At 43.8% G+C, this 12,572-nt stretch overlaps 1 pseudogene; it reads left to right on the forward strand.

Annotated features, from left to right (window-relative positions):
• Positions 1–11,090: 11,090 nt before the first annotated feature.
• The window catches only part of LOC106590022 (outer dynein arm-docking complex subunit 2-like), a 68,761-nt pseudogene continuing 67,279 nt past the window's right edge, over positions 11,091–12,572 (forward strand).

Here is a 12,572-nt window from a genome sequence, read left to right on the forward strand (position 1 = left end):
TCAGCCTATTGCGGACAGTCTGAGCACTGATGGAGGGATTTTACGTTCCTGGTGTCTCGGGCAGTTGTTGTTGCCATCCTATACCTGCCCTGCAGGTGTGATGTTCGGATGTACCGATCCTGTGCAGGTGTTGTTACACGTAGTCTGCCACTGCGAGGATGATCAGCTGTCCGTCCTGTCTCCCTGTAGCGCTGTCTTAGTCATCTCACAGTACGGACATTGCAATTTATTGCCCTGGCCACGTCTGCAGTCCTCATGCCTCCTCGCAGCATGCCTAAGGCACGTTCACGCAGATGAGCAGGGACCCTGGGCATCTTTCTTTTGGTGTTTTTCAGAGTCAGGACACTAAAGAGGCCTTTCTACTAAGTTTTCATAACTGTGACCTTAATTGCCTACCGTCTGTAAGCTGTTAGTGTCTTAACGACCGTTCCACAGGTGCATGTTCATTAATTGTTTATGGTTCAATGAACAAGCATGGGAAACAGTGTTTAAACCCTTTACAATGAAGATCTGTGAAGTTATTTGGATTTTTACGAATTATCTTTGAAAGACAGGGTCCTGAAAAGGGACGTTTCTTTTTTTGCTTAGTTTATATACAGTACCAGTCAAAGTTTGGACAGACCTTCTCATTCAAGGGTTTTTCTTTATTTTGACTATTTTCTATAGTGAAGACATCAAAACTATTAAATAACACATATGTAATCATGTAGTAACCCAAAAAGTGTAAAAAAAATATATTAATAATTTGATTTTCGATTCTTCAAAGTAGCCACCCTTTGCCTTGATGACAGCTTTGCGCACACTTGGCATTCTTCCTGACGGGCCGTCCCCAGGGGATAAGGGTAGGTAACAACACATCTGCCACGCTGATCCTCAACATGGGGCCCCTCAGGGGTGCATGTTCAGTCTCCTCCTGTTCTCCCTGTTCACCCATGACTCCAACACCATCATTAAGTTTGCCAACGACACAATAGTGGTAGGCCTGATCACCGATAACGATGAGACAGCCTATGGAGAGGAGGTCAGAGACCTGGCCGTGTGGTGCAAGGATAACAACCTCTCCCTCAACATGATCAAGACAAAGGAGATGATTGTGGACTACAGGAATAGGAGGGCAGAGCACGCCCCGTTCTCATCGACGGGGCTCTAGTGGAGCAGGTTGAGCGCTTCAAGTTCCTTGGTGTCCACATCACCGATTAACTATCATGGTCCAAACACACCAAGACAGTCATGAAGAGGGCAGGGCAAAGCCTTTTCACCCTCAGGAGACTGAAAAGATTTGACATGGGTCCTCAGATCCTCAAACCTTTCTACAACTGCACCATCGAGAGCATCCTGACTGGTTGCATCACTGCCTGGTATGGCAACTGCTCGGCCTCCGACCGCAACACACTACAGAGGGTAGTGCGTACGGCCCAGTACATCACTGGGGCCAAGCTTCCTGCCATCCAGGACCTCTATATCAGCCACCCTAGTCATAGACTGTTCTCTCTGCTACTGCACGGCAAGCGGTACCGGAGTCTAGGTCCAAAAGGCTTCTTAACAGCTTCTACCCCCAAACAATAAGACTCCTGAACAGCTAATCAAATGGCTACCCAGACTATTTGCATTGTCTCCCCTCTCCCCCTCTTTTACGCCGCTGCTACTCTGTTTATTATCTATGCATAGTCACTTTTACTCTACCTACATGTACACGTTACCTCAATTACCTCGACTAACCTGTGCCCCCGCACATTGACTCTTTACCGGTACCCCCTGTATATAGCCTTGCTACAGTTATTTTACTGATCATCTTTAATTATTTGTTATTTTAATTTAAATTAAATGATTTACTTGTCTATTTTTACTTAACACTTATTCTTAACTGCATTGTTGGTTAAGGGCTTAAGTAAGCATTTCACTGTAAGGTCTACACCTGTTGTATTCGGCGCATGTGACAAATAACATTTGATTTGATCTGTTCTGGTTTGAACTACGTGGTTTGTCTGACCACATGTAAAAAGAAAGAAAATAATGAACCTGTTTTGTTAGTGCAGCCCATATATATCCATGCACCGAGCAGTGTGTTGGTGGGCTCAGCCCAGCTGGGATGTTAGAAGAGAGCAGTAGGCCAGTAGCCACACTGACCCTGTATAGTCAGTCTGTCATGATGTTAAACGGATTACAGTGAGGCTTGATCATCAGTCATTAATAGCTGTTCTACTATAGAGGGTTCTACAGTTACCACCACATCTCAGCAGCATTCTGACACACTGGCACACACACACACACCACTGGGACCGGACATGGATTTCTGCTCTTCGATATCTGTGAACCACTAGGCCTTGTTACCTCAGATGAGCTGTCAGCACTCTGCAATGGTGGCTCCTGAAAAGTACCTGTGTAAGGACCGACGCTGGTAGACGAGAAGCAAGAACAGGAAGTGAACATTTAATAGCAATGGTCATGGGACAGGACAGTGTCTGGACATGAACACATAACAACATTAATCCTGACACATGGAACAAACGGAGGAGCACACAGATATGGAGGGGGTAATGAACAAGGTAATGGAGGCCCGGTGAGTCCAATATTGAGCAGCTGCGCGTAATGATGGTGACAGATGTGCGTAATGAAGGGTAGGGAGATGGGAGCAGGCGTGACAGGACCCCCCCCCCCCAGGGGCACCACCCTGCGTCCCACCTGGGCGAGCCTGTCGGGCCGGCCGAGGCATGGGCGCCGGACAAGCTGGCTGAGGCGTGGGAGCCCGGCGATCCGGCTGAGGCGTGGGAGCCCGGCGATCCGGCTGAGGCGTGGGAGCCCGGTGATCCGGCTGAGCTCGAGCGCCAGAGAGGGAGAGCGGGAGCAGGCGTGACAACCTGTTGTTTGATATTCATATATTTTTACCATAGTATGGTGTGTTTATGGAATATTTTATTTACATGTTCATGTGTTAGAAGTGAGTGTACAAAAACATTCTGTTGTCATATCAAAGTTCATCACTGTACTTAACAATAATAAAGATACTGTCTAAGGTCATAGGAATATATGAGAGAGCTCGAGCGCCAGAGAGGGAGAGCGGGAACAGGCGTGACATAGTACAGAGTGTTTTGCAATAGAGAAAGTGATTGTAGATGGTTTCAATGATGGAACACTGCAAACGCCACACACTCATTGAAATCAGATGGAAACCACACTCATTGAAATCAGATTAAAACCACACTCATTGAAATCATATTAAAACCACACTCAATGAAATCAGATTTAACTCCGTGGCCATGCACTAATTAAATGACATTTTAGATGATCTCAAGTTGCTCCTACTGCCTATGCTCAGCGTCCGATTCTGACGTTGCCTCGAATTCAAGAAAACGCTTTGGTGTGTTCGGGAACCAGGAACCAACAAAACATTCCCATGAAACTCGGCATGTTGATAAAACCCATACATTTCCTGGGACACAGATTTCTGCCTGTACGCAATTGGCCAATCTGGCCTTGTAGGAGATGTGTGGCGACATAATGGCGGCGCCGGTTGTGTTCTCAGAAATGTTGGCATGGCGGGTTAGGTTGGGGCTGTTGCTGTTGCTGTAACGCAGAGGAATGCATCCCAAACGGCACCCTATTCCCTATTTATTGCACTACTTTTACCAAGGCCCATAGGGCTCTGGTCAAAAGTAGTGCACTATATAGTGAATAGTGTGCCGTTTGGGATGCATACCTCTGTGTTACAGACTAACCAAGTAGACAGAGACCTAGTTCCAGATGAGGAGTGAGGCCTGCTCGGTGCATGGACATATATGGGCTGCCCTAACAAAACAGGTTCATTATTATTTTATTTTTTTTACTTTTTACATGTTGTCAGACTAACCAAATAGACAGAGACCTAGTTCCAGATGAGGAGGGAGGCCCCTTAGCGTGACGATGACTGGGCCAGATCATGGCAATCACCAGGACGTCCCTCACCTCACGTCGCTGTTCCAACCCGTGTCTCTCTTCACAACCAAAGCCTACAGTCCAGAGCCCCTGGAGAACAACACACACTCTCTGTCTTGTTTTGACAAGATGTCATTTTCCTTTCTCTCAGGATAAGATGGTGTCAGGAGTGTGGAGGTTGGACATCAAATGATACAATGGATGTGTATGTGACCAATACAATTTGATTTTATGTGTTAAACACAGTGGGGAGAGGGAGAGAGAGGTCCAGACAGACAGACCTGCCTGGTTTGCTGGTTAAGAATAAAAAAGAGCAGTATGATATTGTAATGGTCGTGTCCCTTTACAAGGTGATGTAATCACCAATAAAGAGTCATCGGCGCAGTGTGGGGATGCGGGCGTATGCATTGAGCAGACAAGAAACTGGGTCCTGAAACCACGAGGCAGGTAAATGGCCAAACCTAGTTGGAGGGGACAGGGGATGTCTCCCAATTGGCACTTTATTCCCATGTAGTGCACTACTTTTGACCAGGTCTGGCATATATCCCATAGGGCTCTGGTCAAAAGTAGTGCACTATATAGGTAATTGGATGCTAGTTGGGACACAACAGGGATTGTGAAAAGGTCTATAGCAGGTGTTGGGAAGGTTTGCATGAGTGGAGGGATCCTTAAAGGGAGTGGTGGTGGGGTTTGTCTGAGGAGAACAGGGGCTTCTTTTTTATTTTATTTAACTAGGCAAGAACACATTCTTGTTTACAATGACAGCCTAGGAACAGTGGGTTAACTGCCTTGTTCAGGGGCAGAACGACAGATTTTTTACCTTGTCAGTTCAGGGATACGATCTAGCAACCTTTTGGTTACTGGCCCAACGCTCTAACTACTAGGCTACCTGCCACCCCTTCCTACTGTGGTCGGGTTGGCCGGAGCTGACAGGAGAGCCAGAAGACGGGGAGCACCCACACACCACCACCACCCTCTGAACCCTGCCTTTTGGTACAGGAAATGGGAAATGCCCACAACCAGCAGAGGCCCAATTGCCAGATCCAGCCCCCTTTCTCTCTGGAGCAGAGCGGCACACACGTAGCCTGCAGACAGACTGATTGGTCCTCTGTGTTCTGTGATTAGACTAGCTACATTGTTAGCATTGGAAAGCTCTCCGTGTTCATAGGCCTTCAGCATTCAGCAACACACTGTACTCTGTAACAAATCGTATTTCCAAGTTCCTCACTTCAAAGTCAGTGTACCGATGGATTCTCCCTTAACACGACTTGCCTAGTGAACTTCCCCTTCGGACTTTACACAGGATGAGTCCCAAATGGCAAACTATTCCCTATGTAGTGCACTACCTTTGACTAGGGCCTGATAGTGCACTACATTGGGAATAGGGTGCCATTTGGGACACACACACACACTACTGTTTATGAACATTTCTTGTCTGTTCACAGGAAACCCTTGTTTTCTCATGTGACTTGTCTTGCCTAACTAATGTGTCATTATTTCCAGAGAGTCATTGCTATCCCTGCACTGGTTTCTTTTCCCTCTGTCTGCGTCTCACTTAGCTATGGCGAGCTGGGTGCCAGCACTGGAGTGGCTGCAACATAAGCACTCAAAAAGCACCTCCTCAACCACTGATGGGGAGGGAGGAGCGCCTAAGAACCCCTCTCCCCTTCTACTTTCCTCATCCTCTCTCCTCCTCTTCTCTCTGCCTCTCTCTGTGCATGCTAGTGCCTGTGTCCCCCGCCTCCCTTCCTCCTCTCTTCCACTGCTCCTTCTCTCTCTGCCTCTTTTCTTGTCCCACTCGGAGAACCCCTCTCCATTCTCCTTTCCTCCTCCTCTCCTCCCCTCTCTCCGCCTCTTTTCTCACCCCACTCCCAGCCCAGCACATGGCAGTGCCCCTCTCTGTCTGTTCATCCTGAGGTAGACTGAGCAACAGACAGGCGGAGGGACAAGTAGGCCCTGATGTCTTCCAGGGGAGATTTTAAAACACAAGTCAAATTGTGCCAAGCACGGAGAGCAGGGGCGAGAGAAAGAGGGGTGGTTAAGGGGGTAAGGGGCTATGGTGAGAGGCATAAAGGCTGGTCTGGCTGAGTGGTGCTTGGTTAGTTCAGTAAGCTCAGGGATACTAGAAGGACTGAACTGGTAAATAGTGTGGGGTTGGAGCCAACTCGACCTCGGATGAACCAATCAGGACGCAGGATAGAGGACAGATCCTGCCAATGGTCACAACAGCAGTCCAACAGCTGGTGACATCTGTCCAATATTACTTTGTAGCTACAAGTGTCATCCTAGCTTCAAAAAAACTAAATGACAAACAAATTGACTCAGTTATTGGATCCGTTCACAGTAGTGTCACGGGATACTAGGAGTGGTGGAAGGAGTCAGGCGCAGAGAGCAGAGGTACGGTATAACGTCCTTTATTCTATCCGGCACAAAACGGTCAACGACAAAACAAATGGGCGCATAAAACAAATGACCAACCCAGAAACAACGGGCAAACAGTCCGGAGAGAGAATACAAGACGTAAGCCAGCACATCCACAAATAACACAACAGCAAAAGTAATCCCGCACAAACCTGGGCGGGCTAAGCAGGCTTAAATAAACACAAATCAATAAACACAATAGGGAACAGGTGCAACCAATAAGACTAAACAAACAGAAAAGGAAAAAGGGATCAGCGGTGGCTAGTAGGCCGGCGACGACGACCGTCGAGCGCCGCTCAAGCAGGCAGGGGAGCCACCTTCGGTGGGATTCGTGACAAGTAGTATATTTCTAACATTATACTTTATAATTTGTAGCATAAATATTTACTCCTGATAGCCCAAACATGAAAACAGAATGTTGCTTGTAGTATGTTGTATGATGAACAAATCATGCTGATATAAACATTCTGTCTGTTTTGCCCTACACTGCATTGACATGTATATATATTTAGGTTGACAAACCTGTTGATTTCATGTAAAACCTGGTATGATAAAAACATGGTAAGATTAAGATAACAAAATTAAATGACAGCTTGTGGACTTCAAATATAGTTCTGTAGATGACAGTGTGGACATCAATCATTAGCAATGGCTGGAAATATTCAACTTTATAATGATATGATTTTCTAAAAGATATGTTTTGAGGTTAAACAATGCTAGTTCAAATCCAAACCCACTTTTAAAAGTTATACATGATTTAGCAAGAGGTAGTGGGGTTTTGCCAGTGCTACCAAATAGCAAAATAAACAAAAATTGGTTTTAATACATACAGATTCAAAATCTTTCATTCCATGAATCTATGTATTCATAACTGTTGTTTTACATCTATGTTTGACAAGCAACCGCCTGCTCCAAAGAAAGCATTGGCACCAACAACTTGAAATATATACGCAACTTTTGAAAACCAAAATTGCAGGTTTACATCCTTAAGAAGCCCTAGCAATGATATTAATTTTTACAGAGTAAACAGTTTCAACAATATCGGGTTTTGTTTTTCTTACTGTGAGTCTAGTTTAGCGTAGATATAATGGACTTTATTGAATATATTTTATAGTGGCCCCTGTGTACCCTTCATCACAATTCGTTAATGATGTTTTCATTAAGGACAGTGTTTGAGTGGGTCTTATTCTAGAGATGATTGATAAAATTTCCCTGGAGTTTTTTTTAAGTCCACTGAAAAAAGAAAGGTTATAGATGTTGAGGCAATTACCAATTCACTGACGTTGACACGTTTGTATATCCATCTATATTACCCTCATAACAAACCATTTGAAACCATCTGAATAAGCAGCAGCCATGAATTGAAATATACACACGCACACGCACACACACACACACACACACACACACACACACACACACACACACACACACACACATACACAGACACAATGAGATGCTCCTCAACCTGGGTTTGTCAGTGAAGTGCATTTTCCTTTGGCACCCCTGTTTTGTCTGCCTCCCCTATCAGTCCATCCTCACAGAACCAAGATCCAAAAGCACTATTGTGGTTTCTGTTTTCGCTACTCACTTGTGATACTGCCTGTCAAAACAGTCAATAAACTGGGTGATTATTTAGAACGACCCAAATCCTGTTTATACCCCGTTTGTATCTAATGATAAAATAGAGCTGCAATGTGAGGTAGTGAAGTAAAAAGAAAATAAAAAAATGATAACCCTATTCGCTGTGCCCTGAGATACTGTACTGTGGGGCCACTCTACAAAATAGCACGTGTGCAGTAAATTGTTCCCTGGAAAGAGTTATATGACAGGTCATCAAGTCTTGTTCATCATAAGTCACTCAGTCTAAATCTCTCTCTGAGCAACATTTGACCCCCCTCTAACTCCCTGACCCTACAAAACACAGCAGATTATAGGAAAATTACCACAGCTTTAAAACAGGAGTATGTGGTAATATAATGTTCTCTTCTCGTTAGACGCGTTTTTACCATTTTCTATTTTGGAAAATTAATGTGTGACAGACCTTGCAGGTGCTCATTATTGTGACCAGTGTCACCCCAGTCCTTGCCTGGATTGTTCTATGTCCTTCATCCCAAATGGCACCCTATTTCCCTGTACACTACTTTTGACCAGAGTCCTATAGGCCTTGGTCAAAAGTAGTACACTATATAGGAAATATTGTGCCATTTGGGAAACATCCCTAGTTAACTTAACCACAGCCCTGAACTGCACTTGACGTGAAGCCTGTGATAATAATAATAATAGGTCTCTGTGGACTGTGTGAGTGTGCCTGGGAGGAAAAATACAGCAGGAGATACGGTATTATACTACCTTCATAACAGGAGGAACAGTAGTCCATACACTTCATCACTCCTATACTCACACACATTCTTTGTGTAAGTTTAATTTCAGTGTTAATGGAAATGGTTTGAGTATTGAGTACACTGTGGATGGATGCAATCACGATGGCAATGTTTTAAAAGCACAGAGCCGCAAAGGGTTGCACAGTGCTTTTCTCTCTATAAGTCCACAGCATGTTTCCATGCATTCAATCAACAGCTCCAGTCAAGCATTGGAATGGAAGCATGGAGACTTGTTTTATTTATTTGGTTGTATTAAGTGCATCTAAGTCTCAGCAGGTGCCCGAGACTGCAGAGCCATATTTGTTTCAGTTTTGAAAAGGTTCTGGAAGCTCCAGACTGCTCCATTTAGCCGTTTTAACAAACAGCAATTAGAGTTGCTAATGAGACCTTGGGCCAGATATATTAAGGCAGTCATTCATCCTCCTTCTCTCCTTTTCTTTTTGTCTCTCATTCTCTATCCCCCTTTCCTCTATCCAAACTCCTACACAAGCCTGTCTGGACTCCTGTACCCGAAACCACTGGCCTGCGCCGGCACCCCGCTGTGGCTACGTGGAATCTTCTCCGTGCTTCTTAATTTACACAGACTCCCTTGTTCCAAATGAAATACCTGAAATGGGGAACTCATAAATCCTTCCTTGTAACAACAACAACACTCAGGATGATTTTTCTTGATTTTCTTTTCTTTCAGGTATGAGCTACTGCTTCCCCCCGGGGATATCAAAAACCCAGATGACTGGATTAACCTCAGCTCTGTAGGCCTGCTGCCTACTTTAACAGGAGATTTTCTCTTTTCTCCCTCTCTCACCTGTCCATCAACTATAAAGACCAGGGAGCTTTTTGAAAGCCTCATAAATAAGGGCAGTGTTTGGTAGATGGGTAACAATAACAAATCAGACATTGAATATCTCTTTAAGCATGGTCAAGTTAATAACTATGTTGTGGATTATGTATTAAACCCCCCTGAATTGAGCTGCAGGACAGGAATAAACTTCTCAGGGATGTTACCATGAGGCCATTGATGATTTTAATGGCTTTTAATAGTTCAATGGCTGTGATGGGAGAAAACTGAGGCCGGATCAACAACATTGTAGTGACTCCACAATAATTACTTAAATGACAGAGTGAAAAGAACAATTCAAATTATTCATATTGTATGCAGTAAAGCACTAAAGTAATATTGCAAAAAAAAACACAGCAAAGGAATACACTTTTTGCCCTTAATGCAAAGCTTTATGTTTACGGCAAATCCAACACAACAGTATCTGCCTCCTTATTTTCAAGTATGGTGGTGGCTGAATCATGGTATTGGTATGCTTGACGTTTTTTCAGGATAAAAAGAAATGGGATAAGCACAGGCAAAATCCTAGAGGAAAACTGCTTCAGTCTGCTTTACACCAGACACTGGAGAGGAATTCACTTTTCAGCAGGACAATAACCTACAACACAAGGCCAAATTGACACTGTAGTTGCTTACCAAGAAGACTTCCTGGGTGGCCAAGTTACAGTTTTGACTTAAATCTGCTTGACAATCTATGGAAAGATTTTAAAATTGCTGTGTAGCCATGAGCACCAACATCTTGACAGAGATTGAAGAATTATGAAAATAGTAAAGAGCTAATATTGCACAACCAGGTGTGTAAAGCTCTTACAGACTTACCCAAGAAGACTCACAGCTGTAACGGTGAGTCTGTGTTTTTTTTTAAACAAGTAATGCTTTCGGGAGCTGAATACTTATGCTTGTTATTTAATTTCTATTATTCTAAACAAACAAAAAAATCTTCCACTTTGACATTATAGAGTATTTTGTGTAGATTGTTACAAAAAATTCCAGTGTGTAATGCAATATAAAGTGAAGAAATCTATGGGAGTATGAATACTTTTGCAAGTCACTGTAAGTGGTTTTATTGGCCATGGGGCCATGGGATACTCTGTGTGTGTTGTCATTCCCAATGAGTCATCCGACACCACAGCCTGGGCAGGGTGGGCAGGGCAGGCAGCTGCCAGACAATAAGACACACAGCGCTGATTTGCACAAATTGTGGCTGTTCATTCAGCATAGCGAGGATGAAGCAGGAGGGGGTTATTCAAATCAAATGTAAACATGTCTGCTCCACAGTTATAAATCATGGTCTGGGGCACATGCTTAGCCAATACAAGGTAGAGGAGTCCATGGTCTACAGAGTCTGCATCATAAATGGCACTCTTTCCCTATATAGTGCACTACTTTTAACTAGGGCCCATAGGCCTCTGGTCAAAAGTAGTGCACTATGGTGGGAATAGGCTGCCATTTGAGACAAAGGCAGAGTCAGACTAGCTACCTTTCTGTGGAGGCTGGATCGCCCCATTAACTGTCTGACTCTGAGCTCACTTCTGATGGGGCTGTGTGGCTAAAGGAAGGGAAGGTTCCACACTTGTGCACAATCAAAGCTTTGGAAGTCATCTGGTTATTTTCCTTTTGCATCTAACTGAAAAGGAAAATATGCAATTGGATCTGGTTAATCAACTAGGCCTGATTTGTGTATAGTTTACCAATCTCAAAACATACCAATACCTATATTTCACTCTCCTGGAAATTCTCAACAAAACAATATGCCAACCTGAAATAATGAAATCACTTCAATAATCAACTTTGGAAATTATAGCCAAATGAGATGGTTTTTGACTTGAAAATTTACATTTTTGATACAGTAGGTGAATGGTGAAGTGATCTCAATTATTGAATGAATCAAGTCTGGTTTACTTTATTTGCAGAACCTAAATGTAAAATCTCCTTCAAATATACTTTTTTCAGTTTGCCCAGAATGTTTGTCTGTAAAACACAGCCAAAGCCAAATCATACATCCATCCTAGAGGAAGTTTATAAAGAGGCACTCAAACGTGTGGTTCTGTGGACATCATACTTTAGATGTCCTCAGAAGTCTTCATGAAGGCATCACACTGTATTAAAGTAAATAGCACACCAGCAGGCTGCAGGCAGGGAGAGAGGAATAGAGTTTTGCTTTTCAAATCTTTGTTCCTTTTGACCTATCTCCCACTACGTTGTTGAGTGGCATCCTGGCAACCGGAGGAGGTTTCCAATTGGCTGTTTCCAAGGAAACTGACTAACCGCTAACCTTGATAGCTAGCTAGCTAGCTGGTGGTCCTCAAACAAAATACTTCAAATAGTTGGTTAGATAGTTTGCAAGATATAGAAACTGTATGGAAAATATAAATGTTTAACTATAAATGTTCACTGTACTCAGAACATTTGCAGATTAGTTCATTTGTACAAACGCTTAAAATATGTCTTCAAGTTTCAGGTTTTGATGGAATGGTGTTAAGTTAGCAATGGGATCAGCTGGCTACTGTAGCCGGTTGTTCCTTTTCACAGTTAACAACAGGCTGTAAACTTAGCTAATCATCTGCAGTCTTATATGACTGCCAGTCTACTTTAACTGTAGCTAGCAAATTTATATTCTGTTGACGTGTCTAGCTAGAATTGTCATTTTCACCAATTCCACCACAACAGTTTCAGGATGTTGCCAGTGCCTCAGCTGCTACCATGGGGGTACTGTAGCACTGACCAGAGCCTTGCAATAGACCACAGCAAGTTCTGGGACGGGCAAACTGGAGATCACCCCAGTCAACGAGTCTCTGCTGAAAGAGATCCTATAGTTTGTGGAACAGTTCAGCTCCAGACACCCTCAGGAGGCTAAACATGTGTTCAATGAGCCGCTGCAGTGGACTAGCTCTTTGGAGGCTTCTGATTTCTAAACAGAGTATGACATCGGGTAATCATGAGGCAGGCTGTTTGTGTAATGTTAATGTTACTCACTGGGGATGTTTTCATGGAGTTAAAACGTATTTAGAGCCCTG

The sequence above is a fragment of the Salmo salar genome, chromosome 29, assembly GCF_965601325.2.
Source record: "Salmo salar chromosome 29, fSalSal1, whole genome shotgun sequence".
Lineage (NCBI taxonomy): Eukaryota > Metazoa > Chordata > Actinopteri > Salmoniformes > Salmonidae > Salmo > Salmo salar.